We start from the raw sequence: 12883 nt of genomic DNA, 5'->3' as shown, positions 1-12883 counted from the left end.
TAAGCATAATAGTGCTGATAAGTGTATTTATTCTAAATTCACTAAAGACTATGGTGTTCTAGTTTGTTTATATGTTGATGATATGCTTATCTTTGGAACTAATATGGCTGGAGTCATTGAGACTAAGAAGTATCTAACTTCAAATTTCAAAATGAAAGACTTGGGCCAAGTAGATACTATCTTAGGTATTAAAGTTAAAAAAACATAGTTGGGGTTATTCCTTGAGCCAATGTGATTATTTTGAGAAAATGTTAAATAAATTTAAACATCTTGGTTTCAAAGAAACAAGTACTCCGTATAATACTAGTGTCAAATTAAATTATAATACTGGTAGAGCAAGAGCACAACTTGAATATGCAAGTGCTATAGGGTCTTTAATGTATGCGATGCATTGTACTAGACCCGATATTGCTTTTTCCGTGTGTAAGTTGAGTAGATACACTAACAATCCAAATATAGAACATTGGAATGCAATTACAAGAATTTTTTGTTATCTTAAGGGAACTAAAAATTTGGGATTGTTCTATAACAATTATCCGGCAATATTAGAAGGATGCACCGATGTTAGTTGGATTTCTAGTGTGGGAGATAAACATTCTACTTCCGGATGGATCTTCACGTTAGGTGGATGTGCTGTTTCTTGGGCGAGCAAGAAACAAACATGCATAGCTCACTCAACTATGGAATCCGAATTTATTGCTTTAGTAGCAAGTGGGAAAGAGGCTGAATGGATAAGAAATTTATTGATAGATATCAAATTATGGCCTAGTCCTATGCCTCCTATTTTTATTTATCGTGACGGTCAAGCTACTTTAGCAAAGGCTTATAGTAGCATTTATAATGGTAAGTCTAGACATATCAGTATGAGACATGAGTACGTGAAACAATTGATTCATGATGGTACCATAACAATTGTTTACGTGAGGTCAAGCAAGAATCTAGCGGATCCCTTTACAAAGGCTCTTCCAAGAAATGTGGTAAACATGACCTCAAAAGAAATGGGACTGAAACCCTTTGATTAAAATCACCAGTAATGGTAACTCGACCTAATGCTAGCACATTACTAGTTATAAGGTTTAATGGGTAAAAACAAGTTCTTGAAAGTGATTGTTTGATACCGACATTACCCCGGACATGAGAAGCCAGCATCGTTTGTTACGTTTTAGAGACTGAGTTATACTCTTAATGAAGTATAATACGATTTAGTAGCGTGTTTATTAGTAACAGAAACACGTGGTAATACTTCACCTATATGGGCTTAGAAGTGGTGTCGCTTCTTATGAAAGTTGGGGTTACTTTCTAGAGAGCTTATGAAATAGGAACAAGCACAAGGTCATAATAGTGTTGAGTAATTATGAACTTCTCGCTGAAACAAGAGGTCAGTATATGTGCGGTATGTCCGATTCTATTATTTAGATTAACAAGTTTAAAGCCAAGCTACTTGTAACTTTGATAGAGTTTTCAGATACTTGCACTAAATAGAGGTTTAACTCGAAAGAGACCTTTATGTAGGTATATTAATCTCATGGAAATGTTGGCTGTATTTAAAAAAAAATTTATTTTTTAATTTTTTTTTACAAACAAAGTGGGGGATTGTTGGTGGTTTGTTTGTAAAACAAATGAAGAGGTGTCTTGTCCCACTTGACGGTTATTTTATTTGTTCAATTGATGAAAGGATACAAAGGTCGTGTCTATTTAATTGGCGCTTATTTTCTAAAACACTTTTACAACCTTTGCAATATTTGTGTCAGTTCGAAAATAACTACCTATTCAAACATGAAAAGGTGTGATTGAACGTATAGTTTCGAACATGAAGAGATATGTTTGAACTATCGGTTATTAGACACGAAGAGTTGCTATTTTTTTATAAAAAAAAAAAAACTGTTTCGAACAATGAAAATGTATGTGAGAATTAACACCTTTTCGGATGTGAAAATGTGTGTTCTTTTCTCTTTATATATTCAACTATTCTGCTCATTGTTCACAACTTCTAATTTCAATTTTCGTCCTTTCAAACAAGAGAAATACAGTCTTCGTTTCTAATTGTTTCCTAGAGAGTTCTCGAAGAAATATTAGAATTGCTATCTAATATTCTCGCTTGAGACTACGTTGTATCCCGAAGGATTTTTGCCGGGAACCATTAACAACATTGTGGGGCAAATAATTCCTTAAAGAAAGTACTATCACGCCTCAGAGTCCGATTCCTTTGTTCATTCCATTTGACCAATATTTTACCAACAACACCGCCACAAACTTTGCGAAAACCCACATCAATTCACACAAGATTTTTCCACTTTTCGAGTAATTCAGCTCATCGACAACAAGAGTAAGAGAATTAGCACTCGAATGATTGATTAAGTTTGGACATAAAGAAATCAGATTGAGACTTTGATACATAGTTAGGAATTCCCACTCGAAAAGTTTAGGCTGTCGGGGCACAAGGAAACCACACAAATGTTCGGCGCCCGGCAATTTCATACTCAAGCTACGTGGGATATATCTCTAACGCGCAAGCTATGGAAGCGAATTCCTAGATTCTTGTCTTCTTGCAAATTTGAATGTCCATGGACTTATAAGTTGTATTCGTTAGGATTTGGTGGCACAACCGTAATGAAATAAAGAGTAGTGAGAAAGAAAAATATATTGGGATGTGGCTCATACTTCCCTACAACAGAAAAGCACATGAGTCTCGCTCCATGCCGAGCGGGCGGGAGTCCGGGGGAGTCGTTCCGGTGGGGGTCTCAACGGACGGTGTCTCCTAGACACCATATGACTTCTACGATTTAAGCCCGTAATTTTTCATTAATAATTTGGGCTTGAACTCATGAATAACTACTGCTATATATACATTTTTTTTCTCTTGTAATTGAGTGATGTAACAAGAGATACGAGATGCTAATTATAATAAAATTCTCTGTTGGACTAGCTCTAATTTAGGGTTGAATCAAGATAAAATTTCGTGTCTCAATTTTTTCTTTCTCGCTAGTTTTACTTCGCTATGATTATGCGCCAATCGTAACAAAATCGAGACCCAAGAGTTTATCTCGATTTACTCTTAAATTAAGATTACATCCAATAGAGAATTCCATTATAATTAGATTTATCAACTCTCTGCCACATCTCTTAATTACAAAGAGAAAGACATTATATATAATGATAGCTATTCGTGTGTCCAAACTCAAATTAGCAATAAAATACGAGTTCAAACAATAAAAAACCTCTAGTGTTCAGGGTGCGTTATCCCCTTGAGATCTCTGCCGAGCGCGGCTCTCGCGGGCCCTCGCTATGTGAGCAGGGACTCTTGCACTTTTTTGACAATGAAAAGTATGAATCACAGTTTCATAATTTTGAAAAAAAAATTTAAAGGAGTCTGCAGACGTGAATTCCTTGAAGATAACTCACAAGAGGCCCCCAATCACAAGTGACAAATAACGAACCCAAAAGGGCGGAAATTACCCAATCATGTCGGGACAAAGGCGAGAATCAATCTGCAAAAACAATCAATAAAAAAACCAAACGTAAGCGAAGAATTGACGTGCGCAAGACAACGAAAGACGAGGAGGGGCCAAAGCCAGAGGCGGTTGGTCGGCGCAGTTAATAAAGAAAAAGAATGGAAGGTGGGCGGTTTTGTGTGGGTGGGGCTTTTGGGGGCGACTCGGTCTTTCTTTACCATCATTTCTTCGTCCGGCCGAAATCCACCCTTCAACTTTGACCTCAGTCGCCGCTCGTCGGATCTTGCCGTACCTTGACGCGGGACAACTCGTGGTGGAGAGATTTTCCCTTTATCGGTAACCATCTTGGTGAGGTTGTGGCGACGGCCTGGCCAACCTCAATTTTTAGTGCCGTGATTCGTGTGACGTAATTGTGAGTCGAACCGTACGCTCAATATTGAATGCGAAATTAAACGTCCAAAAAGGGATAGTCAGTGCCGTCACCAAGGATCGAGGGATAAATATAAGAAATAACTGATCCATGCCATCCAATTGTTAGGCTAGTAATTTCTTTATATATTTAATGTTTCATTACAGTTCTTCCCAAAAATATATAGATATATCCTAGCTTAAATCGAAATTTATGTATTTTTGTGATGCGAAGGGGCATCGAACTCCGCCCACCACCCACCCAGCCTCGGCCAACAAACATCCTCGTTTTCCACGAAAGTCGCGAGCCACCGGGAAACCGCCAAGGGCGGCGGGGACTTGCGGACGACGTCGAATTTACCATCCTGCCCAGGGTGATGCTGACGTCACCCAAGAAGAGGGCCCGCCGCTCAAGCCCATAAGCGTAATTTGGCCCCAAATTATTGGAAGCTAAACGGGGGCACTTGGGTTGGTCGGTCCAGTTGGTGGGTCCCCTCTCGGGTGACGTCATCGTCACAGGAGAGCGCAGCAACAGAAAAAGCACATCCCGAGCCCCAGAAGTTAAGACTTTGATCTGAAACTTTCGGAGATTCTTGGTTTTCTTGCTTTCTCTTCTCCGCGTGCTCCGACGAGAAGACGACGAACAAGAAGAAGAAGAGATGATGGTGGAGCTGTTCGTGCTGGGTTGCACGGGGGTCGTGGTGTTCCTTCACGGGGCCAACTTCTTCTTCCACGTCCTCACTCATCACTTGGCCATTCGATCCCTCAGGTTCGCCTCTGTTCCTGGTTCCGATCCTGCTTTGCTTTTCCGATTCGATTCGATTCGTTTGTTGCCCGATTTCTTTAACCTTTACCTTAAATTAGGGGAAAAAAGCGAAAGGGGTTTCCTTCGATCTCCGTAATTTCCTTGAAATTTCCTTTCTTTCTTTACAAATTTCTGTTTTTTTTCTCTGTGTTTTGGGCTGCAGCTTCCTGGGTTTTGTTGGCTGGTAGGAACCAATTAGAAGGACGATGGAGAGATCAGAGATTGAAGCGAGGTCCTTCTGACCCCGTGCAGAAGATGGAACTTGGCCTCCTCTGCTGTAACCATTTTGTAGATAACCTCATTTTGATCGATCTCGGAGGGTTTATATGTAGCTCATATAAATAAGTCTCCGATGAGGGATTGAAGCCATTTTGTATGACACGGATGTGGCGAGATGATTGCGCCAAATTGTAATTGTTCATTGATTCGTCTTGGGGCGACTCACTGCGTACTGCTGTTTATACAGATATCGAATAGATGATTGAGAGTCGGTTCAAGTTTGGAATGATTGGCTAGATTCTGCATGAGGGTTTAAGTGAAGGTTCTATCAATTTGAGTCTCAAACCTCGTTGTCGCGCTTTGGCGGTGAGCAAGTATTATGGTTAGGAATATGCATGAGTTACGGCCGATACAGTATGGATCCTGTGTCCACTCGAGAACTCGAGAACGAAAGGTTGTTGATGTTTCTGGGAATTTTTCTGAAGGGTTGTTGATCTCCATGTTCCTGGATTATGCTCCTCCTCGTCCTTTCTCTTTTGTCCATCTTCAGCCGAACAAGTTGGGGGCCCTTTTTCGACAAAGGAAAAAAAAAAAAATTGGAGGCCCTTTTGGCTTGAAAATTGCAGAACACTATTTTTTTTTTTTTTTGGGGTCAAAATCACGTTGCTTTCACTTCTTCAATCGAAATATAAAAGAAAAACATCACAGTCAAAAGAAGAGAGAAATATCTCAATTCAAAAAGAAAAACTTTAAATCAAGACAAATTCTAGACAATTTCAACGTAAAAGAAGCTCTAGATAATAAGGGAAATCATTAGAACGAGGTTATAGGTCATACGCTCAAATAATATACCTATGGCTTCTTCACATCAAAATTGGTGGTAATACCGAATCCGTCTTCGATAATTAGCACACATTGAGAACTCCATCTGATTCTACGGCTTTGTCTTTCGATGGTGCGCGCATATATTAGGCTCCTCAACACCATCGCCAAGCAAAGTAAAAAGGTTAAACGAACATAGATTTGATACCTGTGAGAGCGAAACCTTCACGACGCTCCTCTAATCTCCTTCAAAATTGAACTTGATCATCAACGAAACCTGAGGAAAGCGATACCCCGAAATCATACACGCATAAAATCTGAAATCTAGAGTAGATCGGGATAGAAACCTCTCCGAAATGGGAGAGAGAAGCTTCTAGATCTAGACTAAACTAGAAGAGAAAAGCTCCCAAACAAGAGAAAAATGAGAAAAGAAAATAGAGAACAACAGAGGTAGAGAGTTGGAAAGGGTACGAGAGGGGGAAAGGGAGAGGGAGGGGGAGGGGGAGAGCGACTCCCCCTCAGATTTCTTATGGCGGGGGAAACCCTAAGAGGGATTTTCCTACCCAATCAAGTTGAAACCAACATTGTCCCCAGCATGCATTGCTAGGATCTAAAGCAGCTACACAATAGCAATTATACCTTCCGGAGGATGCCGGAGTTTTATACGTTTAATGACAGAGAATGAGATGATATTGTCCTTATTTAAAGCTTTTTTTAACTTAATTTTAAGATTGGACCGCACTCACCGGTAAGGGTTAATTCATTCTCATTAATGTTTTGAAGATCTGGGGTTTACTCAAGATGAAGAACCACCTTGATTAATGGGACAGGTGTTGTTTTTTATGATCCTTTCAAGCTTAGTTTGTAAGCGGCGAAAATGGCACTTAAGGGTGCGCATGATAACACTTCTGGAAGTGGATTTCTACTTCAGAAGTGCTTCTAAAGTATAAATGATTTTGGTAATGTAACTTCTGAAGTAGAAATCCGTTTGATAAAAAAATTTACTTTTGAAAAAAATTTCTACTTTTGAAGTGAATTTTCACTTCTAAAGTTGTTTTTTCCTCAATTTGAGAAGTTAAAAAAAGTAGCTTCTCAACTCAAAAAATACTGCTTGGACAAAAAAAAAAAAAAAAAAAAGCTCACAAAGTACTTGTTGCCTCACTTTCTTTTCATTATGCATTCATCTTCTTTTCGATTAGGCCAACCTCCACCAACTTCCATTGCCGCCCACCGCCGACCACCAACACCCACCACCGCCGACGACAACCACTAACCACTGTCAACCACTGCCCATCTTCGCCCGTGACTACCACCAATCGTCGACCATTGCCCGTCGCCTCTCACCGGCCGCCGCCGATTGTGACCGCTGGCCACCACCCTCCGCTGGCCATGATCGCCGACCACCACCGTCGCCACCCACCGCCGACCATCGCCCTTTCTTTGTTGCCACCACCGGAGTAAAAAATAAATAAATATTTTTTTTGTTTTTAAGAAGTAAATAATATTTTTAATAATAAAAATTATTTTTAAAGAAATTTAAAATGTTTAAAAGTGAAGTAGAAATTTTTCGGTTGTCAAAAATAATTCTTCATAGAAGATTTTCTATTAATAATGTTTTAGAAGCAGAAATTTTCTACCATTACCAAATAAATTTCTATGATCGTAAATCAACTTCTAGAGTAGAAGTAGAAAAATCAATTTATGCTTCTGAGTAGAAGTAGAAAAGTCAATTTCTAACCGTAAGTTGATTTCTAAAGCAGAAATATTATCATGCGCGTCCTAAGATCACCATAGCTAGAATCTAGAACACAACAATGGAGGAAAGAGATTTGCACACCTAATTTGAAATCCATCATTCTTGGTACAAAAAAGCGATTATTCAAAGCTCAAGTGTTTCTCCTCTATTGCCCTTTATATCACTAGCTCAATGAGGCTATCCCTCACGATTCAAGTTCTATAACTGCTCTTTATGTGAAGTTATTTGTGCATTGGGGTTAAAGGAGAGACTTGTGGATTGTTTATACGGTTTCAACCACGGATCTTCTCATCACCAGCCGGGCTTTACTCAACTCACACAAGCCAGCCCTATATTAAATTACTTAAGAGTTTTTGTATCTTACCTTATTATATCAATATCATGAAATGGCAAATTACAATTTCAATTAATGAAGCTATATTAGAAAAAAATTTATGTTCTCCCACTTGCATTATATTAATTCAAGTGTCATTCATGGTCACAATGGATTCAATATGGTAGCAAATTGATAACATCTCATAAAGAGGGATGCCTCATGTGTCATCCCCTTTGTCAATCCACTTTCTCTCTCCATAAATATTACAATATCTTATATGCCATCCGATAATATCCTTATGACTATGATGAACCCATATATATCTTATCATTATAGCTAACTTTACTTTATGTGTAACAAAACATATCCTTTAGGCGAATAATTAAATGTCCATAGCATTTACTCAAGGTTTACACAATACCTTGATATTTTTCAGCAAATATTTGTATTTAAGATGAATATACACATAAACACTTTATCGGTGCAAACGAGTTAATACATATGTAAATGTTACAAAATGTAACATACACATATGTAAACTTTTTTAGAGCAATAACAAAACAACTTCCATTAAACAACAGCATCTCATGATGTTTATAAACTCATGCTAACGACATGTCGTTCAAATACACAATGGCGAAAACCTTTAATTAGTGCATCCGCAACCATGTTATCTGTGAAAATATATTTTACTATAATGTCACTATTCTAAACCGTTTTCTTTGTGGTAAAAAACTTGATCGCTAAATGCTTAGACCCTCCGAGACTTTTGTTGTTATTAATAAACAGCACTATAGAGTTAGTGTCACAATACAATTGTATAGGCCTATCCACAAAGTCAAGTACATTCTGTTGGTTCTAGCATTATCACATAGAGGAGGTCAATAGACGATTTCAAAGAAATTTAGAAATCATTGCGGGATATAAACAGATAAGCTTAAAGCTTAGTTCGGATGATGATTGCTAATAAGATCTAAAGTGTCCTTAAATACAGCGGTGTGCACAATTCAACTATCACATTATAATAACAAAGAGTTTAAGGGATAGAGAATTTGCATAGAGAGTTTATAGCGATTCGGCTTTGTTCAAGCCTACGTCCACTTCTTTACATTGGTAGCCAATTAGCTGGATTCTACTAGTGTATATCTTAGAGATTACAACTCGGTGACAACTCTTGGGTCGAAAGACTTCCCGCCTAACACTCACACACTTGAATGCACTCTTCCAAGCATTATAGTGTTTGGATCAAAGGTATATGAAAGATGCAAAGCTCTCTTGATCTTGAAATTTAAGATTTTGCTCTCTCATCATGTGTTCTTCAGCCATGAGATCTCTTTTTATACTCCTTGGTCTCCAACTTTCCGTTGCAAGATATCTAAAGGATCACTCTCCAAACTTCTCGTTTGGATGAGATTGTATACAAAGGATCTCATAACCATTGAGGTTGACAAAGGAAAGAATCTCCCGTTAAATCAAATGACACATACAATCATGATTTTGAATTTCCATAGATAGAGTTCTTCATAAGGTCAGTCATCCTCGTCTCCCTTAATTCACGTCCTTGATTGATAATCTTCAAGAACGAATCCAGCTTAATTTGTTAGCCATTGTTATGATAAATAATCTCAATTAAACTATCTTGAATATATCTCTCGATAATCTAGTCATTGCACATGAAATACTCCCTCAGAACTTGAGTCTCTTTACAACATATGAGCTTTTCGCTCAATGTCTAAGCTCTTCTATAACGTTTAAGCCCATCGGACATCATCTAAGCCTTTCCCGCTAGATTCAATCCTGCGTAACCATTCTTTAACACTCAAATATACATTAAGACAATCTATAAAATAAGCATTTCATTGCATTAACTCAGAATTTAGAGAATATGGATTATTTTGTCAACTTCAAAATCAATTAGGGGTTTTTCCAAACACATCAACTCTGTAGTGAGGTTCCACAGAAAAATAGCCTCGGTAGAGGCCAAAAAACATGCGACAAACTCCGTTTGCATGGTAGATAACGGTATGAATTTCTGTTTCACTTTTTCATAATACCTCCTACTAACATAAAGATGTATCATGTTGTCGACTTCATGTCATCTTATAGCCAACAAAGTCTATATCATAATATCCTACTAACTACGGGTTTTGATCGTATTGTAAATCATCATATAGTCTCTAGTCCTCTTTAAGTACCTCAAAACTTTTTTCGCGACAACCCAGTTATCGTATCATGGATTTGATTGATATCTACTTAGAAATCTTATTGTAAAAACAATATCTAGTCTAGTGCAAACTTGAGCATACCCGATACTTTCAAGTGTACTAGCATAAGATATATTCTTCATTTGGATTTTCTCAACATCTAAAAATAAGGATATTATGACAGACTCAATTTATCACCTTTAATGACATGAGTAATTCCTGACTTGCAATGCTTCATATTAAATCTTTTTAAAATACGATCAATATGTGCCCTCTAAGATAAATCAATACACAGCGAGAACGACCCTATGGATCTCAATGATAAGGACAAAAGACGTCTCACCAAGATCATTCATGTCAACATAGTCTTTGACGACATCCACTTTGTCTCATATCGTAATCCATGATCATTGCTCGCAAGCGGGATACCGTCCACATAAAGTACGAGAAAAATAAATTTTCTCTCACTAAACTTGCAATATATACATCGATCTACTTTGTTCTAAACAAAATCGAATGAAGTGACAACATTTTGAAACTTCAAGTTCCATTGTCTAGAAGCTTGCTAGAGGCCAAATTGACTTTTTCAGCCTACATATAAGCTTACCTGAATTATTTGCTACAAAGCCTTCGAGTAACACCGACCTCCTCATCGAGATATCCAATCAGAAATGCAGTTTTAACATCCATATGGTGAAACTCTATATCGAAATGAGCTACTAATTAACTCATTTACCCTTGTACTTTAGACAATCTCTCCTATAGTGCTATGCCTCGTCACAATAGATAGCATTTACGGTTTCGAATGTTGAACCTTGATTTAGAACGACTTGTCAATTTACTACCTTCAAACTCTCTTCCCTTGTCTCTACCTTAGAACCAAACATTGCGTCGCATTTTGCGCTAAGTTATCTTCTCGTAACTTTTTTTCTATCGCTCTTTAGAAAATAAGACGAAATTTACCTCTTCCAAAGTAATCATAACACGCCCCTCTAGCGGTGAATCCATAAAGTGTTAAAAGGATCTGGTAGAGATGCAATAACATCATACCTCGTTTCTCATCAAGCAATACCTCATTGGCATTTGTAAAGTCAGTCATGAATTTGTTAAACTCATCTAATTGGGCTCTAACGGATGCGCCTTTAACCATTCATAATTGAAACATCATCTTCAGCATATATAAGCGATTGTTTAAACTCTTCATTAGAGGAAGTAACTTAATTTTTGCCACAACATTGTGACATCCTTTTCTTTAGCCGCATCAGTCAATACCCCATCAAACAAATTCAATAGGATTATGCCTTTTGCCTTCTCCATCAACTCTATCTTTTTGGTCTCTTTCATCGTTTTTGGCAATTTATCTTTGCCATCCAACACATTTTCCAAATCTTGGGTTATTAACAAGGCAAACATCTTAATGTTCCACAACACAAACTTATTCCTCCCATTGAACTTCTCAACCTCAAGTTTCGCTCTAGTCATAATTGCAACAACATAATTTTCAAACAATGATCAGACAAGCGAAAGCCCTAAATCAACTCTAGAAACCCTAACCTTAGATATTATACCAATTGTTATAATATAATGTAAATAACGCTAACACATCTTGCAATTAAATCTACATGAAATTACCAAAGAAATAAATGAGGAATAACAAAGACCATAAGAGTTTTACGTAGATGGTTTAGTCCGACTGTCGATACCTACTCAACAGGGAGAACTAACAGCAAATAATACACTAATAATTAGAGAATCAAATAATTATAATCACTCACATGGTAGAGTGTTTCCACACTTAGATTATATCCAAGGAAATCCATAAATATTATCCCATAGAGAACTCACTCAAAAAACTTACAGAGAGAAAAATTGATAATCCTCTTGTTACTCTTTTGTATTCGATGTGAAAGAAAAATATAATTTTGAATTCATATCTAAAATGGGAAAAAAAGAGTTAGGAAACCTGCTTAAACTACCGACATTCTCAACAATTCGACGGATGTTCTATGAGAGCTAGCCAAGATTACTTCTTTCTATATTAAACTCATGTATCTTCGGATTAATTTATGTCTTGAGTTTGAGTGTATGAATGCCCAAAAAGGAAAGCAGGGGGTTTCTTAGATGCTCGCATTTCTGGGCATGGTGTCCAAGTCAAATTAGTTCATATGGGTTTTTCTCATGCAGTGTATCCGATTGAGATTGCTTGTCTTGTTGAAGGTGTGATTGTTTGAAAGCCGAGAGGTAATTCTTCATGCGGTTTATTGGGCATTTACATGAGGTCAAATATTTTGGTATTGAGTGTAATTTAGAACAAGAAAACAATTGAGTGATTAAGAGATTGTAACTCTATTACTCTTCTATTGATAGTAAGTTTTTCCCAGCTAATGTTCTCCATACGATAAGTACCGATGCTTGAACATAACGAGATAATATTTGATATTCTTTATTGTAGATTTTTGGGGCTAATGTTCTCCATGGAATAAGTACCGATACTTGAACATGAGTTCAATCGTCGGGTAGGAACAAGATTATGGAACTTTAAATTATATTCGATATACGTTCCAAGTAAGATCAATCACGTTATATAATACCTTGATTTGAAATCTTCCTTTTCAATTCCTAACTCCCAATGAACAAACAATTACCCTCGCATGGCTAGAATCTATCACAATAAATTTCAAAGTATATGGCATATATTTCATCTTCATGTCAAGTATTCAACACCGACATTATTTTTAGATTCAACAACAATGCGTAATTTAATGGAGATACAAGCATAATTTTCCATTGAAGAGTCATTTATTATTCACCGTAAGAAAAAGACACCAAGATCCAGGGTGAAAGTGAGTCGGATTACTTGCTTAATTTGGAGACAAGCTTAAGGGTGTGTTTAGTACGATT

At 37.3% G+C, this 12883-nt stretch overlaps 1 long non-coding RNA gene across 1 annotated transcript; it reads left to right on the top strand.

Annotated features, from left to right (window-relative positions):
- The first annotated feature begins 4265 nt into the window (after positions 1 to 4265).
- LOC115726873 lies at positions 4266 to 5166 on the top strand. The gene is made up of 2 exons (XR_004013617.2): positions 4266 to 4629; positions 4829 to 5166. It is a non-coding gene; the product is annotated as an uncharacterized LOC115726873 (long non-coding RNA).
- The last annotated feature ends 7717 nt before the right edge of the window (positions 5167 to 12883 follow it).

The sequence above is a fragment of the Rhodamnia argentea genome, chromosome 3 (genome assembly GCF_020921035.1).
Source record: "Rhodamnia argentea isolate NSW1041297 chromosome 3, ASM2092103v1, whole genome shotgun sequence".
Classification (NCBI taxonomy): Eukaryota; Viridiplantae; Streptophyta; class Magnoliopsida; order Myrtales; family Myrtaceae; genus Rhodamnia; species Rhodamnia argentea.
Note: the sequence above shows the minus strand (reverse complement) of the source record. Positions and strands in the feature narration are given on the sequence as shown.